The following is a 9,782-nucleotide window of genomic DNA, read 5'->3' as shown; positions in this document are numbered from 1 at the left end:
ATGTGAGTGTGGGGGAGGCCAAATGGTGCTAAACTGTAATGTATCCAGCATGGCAAACATTCAGTGCAGACTTCTGGATTTCCTCAGTGTCAAGAAATTTGTTTGCCTCCAACACTAGTCATATCAATAAAATATTGAGTTAAATGAACAATGGGGCAGAAAAGGCCTAAAATGAAATCCTATGACTTCTATGAAATTCTTGCTTTTCTTATGGATCACAGCACTGCAGTGCTGCACCACCCCACCCCACCACCCTCCCTCCACCCCCACCCACACTGGTATGTACCGAGTCAGCTGATCTTAACTGGAGCACAAGTAGAGGCACAAATGCCTATGCTTCCCTTTCGTTGATTAACCCATGACTGTATAGAAACAACAGTCACTGGAAATAAAAACCAGATGAAGTTCATTCTTCGCAGTGTAGGTAGTTACAACATGAAGTGCTGATAACTCTTGGAGGGCTCATTCCTTGTAGGCCAAGAGCAGATGCAAGTAGTATGGATGTATTGATTGAGAATCGATTAATTTCACTTTTGTCAAATTTGATGACTGCATCTCCTTTTTCTCTGTAAGATAACTTGTTGAATAAAATGATGCAGGATTGGAGAGCAGAATGCCCTCTAATATTCTGTGATTTATCTAATGTCATCAATAAAATAGCTGAATGTCACTGAATTCTGGACTTAATGAATTTGCCTTGTGACCAATGCCTATTTGGACTTCTTGTCGAGTTCATCAAAAATATTTAGAATTTATTGTTGTAAAACATTTCTTAACAAAGCAGTTATTTCTCTGGGCCAGTTGAATAAATCTCTTCTTGTCAGGTGAGAATTTGTTCAAGCAGCTAAGTTCATTTCCTAATGCAGTGACTGGATGCATAAAGTTGAGGTATTCTCTGAATAATGGATCTGGACCTGAACAACTATTTCTCTAAGCTCCCCATCAGATGCAAGGTCACTTTTAAAACATAGAATAGTACAGCACAGGAACAGGCCTTATGGTCCGCAATGTTGTGCTGAACTAATTAAACTGCTAAGTAAATGCCTAACAAAACTACGGTAATCTCTTCTGCCTACACAATGACCATATCCCTTCATTTTCTGTACATTTATGTGCCTCTTAAATGTCCCTATTATGCTTGCCTCCACTGCCATTCCTGATAGTGCATTCTGAGCAGCTAACACTCTCTATACTGAAACCTGTACATCTCCTTTAAACTTAACCCTCTCAGTTTAAATGCATGATCTCTAGTATTAGATATTTTGTTATCTCTGGAGCTGATTTTCACATAAGAAGTTGTTGTTATTTGCAAATACATAGATTCAGGTGTGACTTTTTAACTTTGTCCATTGTCCAGTATTCCAGACAGATTATTCTTGGATTACTATGAACCTATTTCTTCTTCATTTAAAGTTAAGGAAATGGGTGAACATTCGATCATCTATGTTGTGCTCTTTCTTCAAATTAATTACTTATTGGTCCATAGTCTGGATTCTTGATAAGTCATATTATTGGATGTCTTTGAGCCACTTACAAGTCTGCAAACTGGTTGTCTTCCATATTGGTAACATACGGCTGGTTTTTGAATTGCTTGATGCTGACAATTACCAAATTACCATGAGATGGCGCTAAATCTCTTACAATGCATGGCCATATTTCTGGGCTAGTGAATAATTTTATTCAAAAATAGAAAATTAAAATACGTGACATTGAGGGGTTTAGATGGATGTTAGCTCATGAAATGTATTGGGATGGATTGCTTAATAGTTTGGAGACAGAATCATGCTGTATCTCAAGCACTTGATTATAGTTGGCTGTTGCTGATATGTAAACTGTGATCAGGAAGAGATGTCCCTAGATAAATAGAATGTTTGTCATTTGATCATTAGGTGTTCGAGGTCAGGGGGAACATGAATTTGACAAAACCACCACATCGGAGCACCACCAAGAGTTTATTACAAAACCTGCTCCTCCAACTTCTGCCTTTTCTGAACCAACAGTTCAGTCCATTCTGTAAATTCAGAAGCCTTCCAGTTTGATCGTGGTATCTGGCAAGCTGGAAGGAAACCACACTGCAGTCAGATGTAGAATACAACAATCTCTCATTTCACTCCGATACAGCAATCTTGCCCTCAGGTCCTCAATTTTGTTCACCAGTGACAGCACATTTGCTAACAAGATGCTGGCTAGAGGGGGGTCCTTAACCCTTTGCGCTTCAGTCTGGCTTGGAATCCCCCCACTTCCTGCCTTGCTTCCGGCCATAGCACTGAAGCTTCATCTGCTTAAAGGTGCCATACCTGCTGGGCCTGCTGAGTCCTGCAGAAGATCGTGACATCTGTAGATTATTAAGCTGATTTAAAAGTACATTGCAGAAAGGGAATTACATGCTGCAGATTGCACTGAGCGTAATTCAGAATCAGAATCAGGTTTATTATCACCAGCATGTGTTGTGAAATTTGTTAACTTAGTAGCAGCAGTTCAATGCAATACATAATATAGAAGAAAATAAATAATTAAGTAAATCAATTGCAGTATATATATATATTTAATAGATTAAAAATCATGCAGAAACAGACATAATATGTATTAAAAATCTGAGGTAGTGTTCATGGGTTCAATATCCATTTAGGAATCGGATGGCAGAGGGGAAGAAGCTGTTCCTGAATCGCTGAGTGTGTGCCTTCAGGCTTCTGTACCTCCTACCAGATGGTAACAATGAGAAAAGGGCATGCCCTGGGTGCTGGAGGTCCTTAATAATGGACACTGCCTTTCTGAGACACCGCTCTTTGAAGATATCCAGGGAATTTGTTGGCTAGTGCCCAAGGTGGAGCCGACTAAATTTACAACCCTCAGCAGCTTCTTTTGGTCCTGTGCAGTAGCTCCCCACACCCCCATACCAGACAGTGATGCAGCCTGTCAGAATGCTCTCTGCAGTACATCTATAGAAGTTTTTGAGTGTTTTTGTTGATATACCAAATCTCTTCAAACTCCTAATGAAGTATAGTCACTGTCTTGCCTTCTTTATAGCGGCATTGATATGTTGGGACCAAGTTAGATCCTCAGCGATCTTGACACCCAGGAATTTGAAACTGTTCACTCTCTTCACTTCTGATCCCTCTATGAGGATCGGCATGTGTTCCTTAGTCTTACCCTTCCTGCAGTCCACAATCAGTTCTTCATCATACATAACCCATTGAATCCTCTCCAGTTTGCCTACCGGAGCAACAGGTCCACAGCAGATGCTATCTGCACTCAACTCGGGAACATCTGGACAGCAAAGATGCATACATCAGGATACTCTTTATCGACTATAGTTCATCATTCAATACCATCATCTCCTCAAATCTAATCAATAAGCTCCAAGACTGTGGCCCCAATACCTCCCTGAGCAATTGGATCCTCGATTTGCTCACTTGCAGACCTCAGTCCGTTCAGATAGGCAACAACATTTCCTCCACGATCTCCATTAGCACAGGTTTGTCACAAGGCTGTGTGCTTATCCCCCTTTTCTACTCGCTTTACACTTTTGACTGTGTGGCCAAACACAGCGACAATGCCATATCTGAGTCTGCTGATGCCACCTCTGTCATGTGTCAAATCAAAGGCGGTGATGAATCAGCGTATGGGAAACTGATGAAAATCTTGCTGAGCGGTGCCATAATAACAACCTCTCACTCAATGTCAGCAAGACCATCAAGCTGATTATTAACTTCAGGAGCAGGAAACTAGAGGTCCATAAGCAGGTCAACATCAAGGGATCAAAGATGGAGAGGGTCAACAACTTTAAATTCCCCGGTGTTATTATTTCGGAGGACCTGTCCTGGGCCCAGCACATAAGTCCAATTACAAAGAAAGCATGGCAGCGCCTCTACTTCCTGATGTGTTTTTACAAAGATTTGGCATGACATCTAAAACTTTGCCAATCATCTGCAGATGTGTAGAGTTGAATATATTGACTGGCTGCATCACAGCCTGGTATGGAAACACCAACACCCTTGAAAATAAATTCCTGGAAGAAGTAGAGGATACTGTACATACCATTCCAACACAGGTAAAACCTTCTCCAACTCTGAGCGCAGGAATGCAGCATCCATCATCTGGAACTCCCACCATCCTCTGTTCAAGCTGCTGCCATTAGGAAAAAGGTACAGGAGACTTACCCCTCACGCCACCATGTTTAGGAGCAGTTATTACCCCTCACACCACCAGGTTTAGGAGCAGTTATTACCCCTCACACATCAGGCTTTTGAACAGTTATTACCCCTCACACCACCAGGTTTAGGAGCAGTTATTACCCCTCACACATCAGGCTTTTGAACAGTTATTACCCCTCACACCACCAGGTTTAGGAACGGTTATTACCCCTCACACATCAGGCTTTTGAACAGTTATTACCCCTCACACATCTGTCTTTTGAACAGTTATTACCCCCCCCACACCACCAAGATTATGAACAGTTATTACCCCTCACACATCAGGCTTTTGAACAGTTATTACCCCCCACACCACCAGGTTTAGGAACAGTTATTACCCCTCACACTACCAGGATTAGGAACAGTTATTACCCCTCACACATCAGGCTTTTGAACAGTTATTACCCCCCACACCACCAGGTTTAGGAACAGTTATTACCCCTCACACATCAGGCTTTTGAACAGTTATTACCCCTCACACATCTGTCTTTTGAACAGTTATTACCCCCCCCCCACACCACCAAGATTAGGAACAGTTATTACCCCTCACACATCAGGCTTTTGAACAGTTATTACCCCCCACACCACCAGGTTTAGGAACAGTTATTACCCCTCACACATCAGGCTTTTGAACAGTTATTACCCCTCACACATCAGGCTTTTGAACAGTTATTACCCCTCACACCACCAGGTTTAGGAAAAGTTATTACCCCTCACACATCAGGCTTTTGAACAGTTATTACCCCTCACACATCAGGCTTTTGAACAGTTATTACCCCTCACACCACCAGGTTTAGGAACGGTTATTACCCCTCACACATCTGTCTTTTGAACAGTTATTACCCCCCCCCCCCCACACCACCAAGATTAGGAACAGTTATTACCCCTCACACATCAGGCTTTTGAACAGTTATTACCCCCCACACCACCAGATTTAGGAACAGTTATTACCCCTCACACATCAGGCTTTTGAACAGTTATTACCCCTCACACATCTGTCTTTTGAACAGTTATTACCCCCCCACACCACCAAGATTAGGAACAGTTATTACCCCTCACACATCAGGCTTTTGAACAGTTATTACCCCCCCACACCACCAGGATTAGGAACAGTTATTACCCCTCACGCATCAGGCTTTTGAACAGTTATTACCCCTCACACATCAGGCTTTTGAACAGTTATTACCCCTCACACCACCAGGTTTAGGAACAGTTATTACCCCTCACACATCAGGCTTTTGAACAGTTATTACCCCTCACACATCTGTCTTTTGAACAGTTATTACCCCCCCCCACACCACCAAGATTAGGAACAGTTATTACCCCTCACACATCAGGCTTTTGAACAGTTATTACCCCCCACACCACCAGGTTTAGGAACAGTTATTACCCCTCACACCACCAGGATTAGGAACAGTTATTACCCCTCACACATCAGGCTTTTGAACAGTTATTACCCCTCACACCACCAGGTTTAGGAATGGTTATTACCCCTCACACATCAGGCTTTTGAACAGTTATTACCCCTCACACCACCAGGTTTAGGAACAGTTATTACCCCTCACACATCAGGCTTTGGAACAGTTATTACCCCTCACACATCTGTCTTTTGAACAGTTATTACCCCCCCCCCACACCACCAAGATTAGGAACAGTTATTACCCCTCACACATCAGGCTTTTGAACAGTTATTACCCCACACACCACCAGGATTAGGAACAGTTATTACCCCTCACACCACCAGGATTAGGAACAGTTATTACCCCTCACACATCAGGCTTTTGAACAGTTATTACCCCTCACACATCAGGCTTTTGAACAGTTATTACCCCCCCCCACACCACCAAGATTAGGAACAGTTATTACCCCTCACACATCAGGCTTTTGAACAGTTATTACCCCCCCACACCACCAGGTTTAGGAACAGTTATTACCCCTCACACCACCAGGATTAGGAACAGTTATTACCCCTCACACATCAGGCTTTTGAACAGTTATTACCCCTCACACATCAGGCTTTTGAACAGTTATTACCCCTCACACCACCAGGTTTAGGAACGGTTATTACCCCTCACACATCAGGCTTTTGAACAGTTATTACCCCTCACACATCTGTCTTTTGAACAGTTATTACCCCCCCCCCCACACCACCAAGATTATGAACAGTTATTACCCCTCACACATCAGGCTTTTGAACAGTTATTACCCCCCACACCACCAGGTTTAGGAACAGTTATTACCCCTCACACATCAGGCTTTTGAACAGTTATTACCCCTCACACATCTGTCTTTTGAACAGTTATTACCCCCCCCCCACACCACCAAGATTAGGAACAGTTATTACCCCTCACACATCAGACTTTTGAACAGTTATTACCCCCCACACCACCAGGTTTAGGAACAGTTATTACCCCTCACACCACCAGGATTAGGAACAGTTATTACCCCTCACACATCAGGCTTTTGAACAGTTATTACCCCCCACACCACCAGGTTTAGGAACAGTTATTACCCCTCACACATCAGGCTTTTGAACAGTTATTACCCCTCACACATCTGTCTTTTGAACAGTTATTACCCCCCCCCCCCACACCACCAAGATTAGGAACAGTTATTACCCCTCACACATCAGGCTTTTGAACAGTTATTACCCCCCACACCACCAGGTTTAGGAACAGTTATTACCCCTCACACATCAGGCTTTTGAACAGTTATTACCCCTCACACATCAGGCTTTTGAACAGTTATTACCCCTCACACCACCAGGTTTAGGAACAGTTATTACCCCTCACACCACCAGGTTTAGGAAAAGTTATTACCCCTCACACATCAGGCTTTTGAACAGTTATTACCCCTCACACATCAGGCTTTTGAACAGTTATTACCCCTCACACCACCAGGTTTAGGAACGGTTATTACCCCTCACACATCTGTCTTTTGAACAGTTATTACCCCCCCCCCCACACCACCAAGATTAGGAACAGTTATTACCCCTCACACATCAGGCTTTTGAACAGTTATTACCCCCCACACCACCAGATTTAGGAACAGTTATTACCCCTCACACATCAGGCTTTTGAACAGTTATTACCCCTCACACATCTGTCTTTTGAACAGTTATTACCCCCCCCACACCACCAAGATTAGGAACAGTTATTACCCCTCACACATCAGGCTTTTGAACAGTTATTACCCCCCACACCACCAGGTTTAGGAACAGTTATTACCCCTCACACATCAGGCTTTTGAACAGTTATTACCCCTCACACATCAGGCTTTTGAACAGTTATTACCCCTCACACCACCAGGTTTAGGAAAAGTTATTACCCCTCACACATCAGGCTTTTGAACAGTTATTACCCCTCACACATCAGGCTTTTGAACAGTTATTACCCCTCACACCACCAGGTTTAGGAACGGTTATTACCCCTCACACATCTGTCTTTTGAACAGTTATTACCCCCCCCCACACCACCAAGATTAGGAACAGTTATTACCCCTCACACATCAGGCTTTTGAACAGTTATTACCCCCCAAACCACCAGATTTAGGAACAGTTATTACCCCTCACACATCAGGCTTTTGAACAGTTATTACCCCTCACACATCTGTCTTTTGAACAGTTATTACCCCCCCACACCACCAAGATTAGGAACAGTTATTACCCCTCACACATCAGGCTTTTGAACAGTTATTACCCCCCACACCACCAGGTTTAGGAACAGTTATTACCCCTCACACCACCAGGATTAGGAACAGTTATTACCCCTCACGCATCAGGCTTTTGAACAGTTATTACCCCTCACACATCAGGCTTTTGAACAGTTATTACCCCTCACACCACCAGGTTTAGGAACAGTTATTACCCCTCACACATCAGGCTTTTGAACAGTTATTACCCCTCACACATCTGTCTTTTGAACAGTTATTACCCCCCCCCCACACCACCAAGTTTAGGAACAGTTATTACCCCTCACACATCAGGCTTTTGAACAGTTATTACCCCCCACACCACCAGGTTTAGGAACAGTTATTACCCCTCACACCACCAGGATTAGGAACAGTTATTACCCCTCACACATCAGGCTTTTGAACAGTTATTACCCCTCACACCACCAGGTTTAGGAATGGTTATTACCCCTCACACATCAGGCTTTTGAACAGTTATTACCCCTCACACCCACCAGGTTTAGGAACAGTTATTACCCCTCACACATCAGGCTTTGGAACAGTTATTACCCCTCACACATCTGTCTTTTGAACAGTTATTACCCCCCCCCACACCACCAAGATTAGGAACAGTTATTACCCCTCACACATCAGGCTTTTGAACAGTTATTACCCCCCACACCACCAGGTTTAGGAACAGTTATTACCCCTCACACCACCAGGATTAGGAACAGTTATTACCCCTCACACATCAGGCTTTTGAACAGTTATTACCCCTCACACATCAGGCTTTTGAACAGTTATTACCCCCCCCCCCACACCACCAAGATTAGGAACAGTTATTACCCCTCACACATCAGGCTTTTGAACAGTTATTACCCCCCACACCACCAGGTTTAGGAACAGTTATTACCCCTCACACCACCAGGATTAGGAACAGTTATTACCCCTCACACATCAGGCTTTTGAACAGTTATTACCCCTCACACATCAGGCTTTTGAACAGTTATTACCCCTCACACCACCAGGTTTAGGAACGGTTATTACCCCTCACACATCAGGCTTTTGAACAGTTATTACCCCTCACACATCTGTCTTTTGAACAGTTATTACCCCCCCCCCACACCACCAAGATTATGAACAGTTATTACCCCTCACACATCAGGCTTTTGAACAGTTATTACCCCCCCACACCACCAGGTTTAGGAACAGTTATTACCCCTCACACATCAGGCTTTTGAACAGTTATTACCCCTCACACATCTGTCTTTTGAACAGTTATTACCCCCCCCACACCACCAAGATTAGGAACAGTTATTACCCCTCACACATCAGACTTTTGAACAGTTATTACCCCCCACACCACCATGTTTAGGAACAGTTATTACCCCTCACACCACCAGGATTAGGAACAGTTATTACCCCTCACACATCAGGCTTTTGAACAGTTATTACCCCCCACACCACCAGGTTTAGGAACAGTTATTACCCCTCACACATCAGGCTTTTGAACAGTTATTACCCCTCACACATCTGTCTTTTGAACAGTTATTACCCCCCCCCCACACCACCAAGATTAGGAACAGTTATTACCCCTCACACATCAGGCTTTTGAACAGTTATTACCCCCCACACCACCAGGTTTAGGAACAGTTATTACCCCTCACACATCAGGCTTTTGAACAGTTATTACCCCTCACACATCAGGCTTTTGAACAGTTATTACCCCCTCACACCACCCGGTTTAGGAACAGTTATTACCCCTCACACCACCAGGTTTAGGAAAAGTTATTACCCCTCACACATCAGGCTTTTGAACAGTTATTACCCCTCACACATCAGGCTTTTGAACAGTTATTACCCCTCACACCACCAGGTTTAGGAACGGTTATTACCCCTCACACATCTGTCTTTTGAACA

General features: G+C 43.6%; 1 long non-coding RNA gene across 1 annotated transcript in view; it reads right to left on the bottom strand.

Annotated features, from left to right (window-relative positions):
- Nucleotides 1-281: 281 nt before the first annotated feature.
- The window catches only part of LOC140730387 (uncharacterized), a 53,460-nt gene continuing 43,959 nt past the window's right edge, over nt 282-9,782 (bottom strand). The window contains exons 2-3 of the long non-coding RNA XR_012099584.1: nt 4,039-4,128; nt 282-2,056 (exon numbers count right to left, since the gene is read on the bottom strand). This is a non-coding gene — a long non-coding RNA (uncharacterized lncRNA). The remainder of the gene's footprint in view (nt 2,057-4,038; nt 4,129-9,782) is intronic.

This window comes from Hemitrygon akajei, chromosome 7 (assembly GCF_048418815.1).
Source record: "Hemitrygon akajei chromosome 7, sHemAka1.3, whole genome shotgun sequence".
In the NCBI taxonomy this organism is placed as follows: Eukaryota; Metazoa; Chordata; class Chondrichthyes; order Myliobatiformes; family Dasyatidae; genus Hemitrygon; species Hemitrygon akajei.
This window is presented reverse-complemented; position numbering and strand designations above follow the sequence as displayed.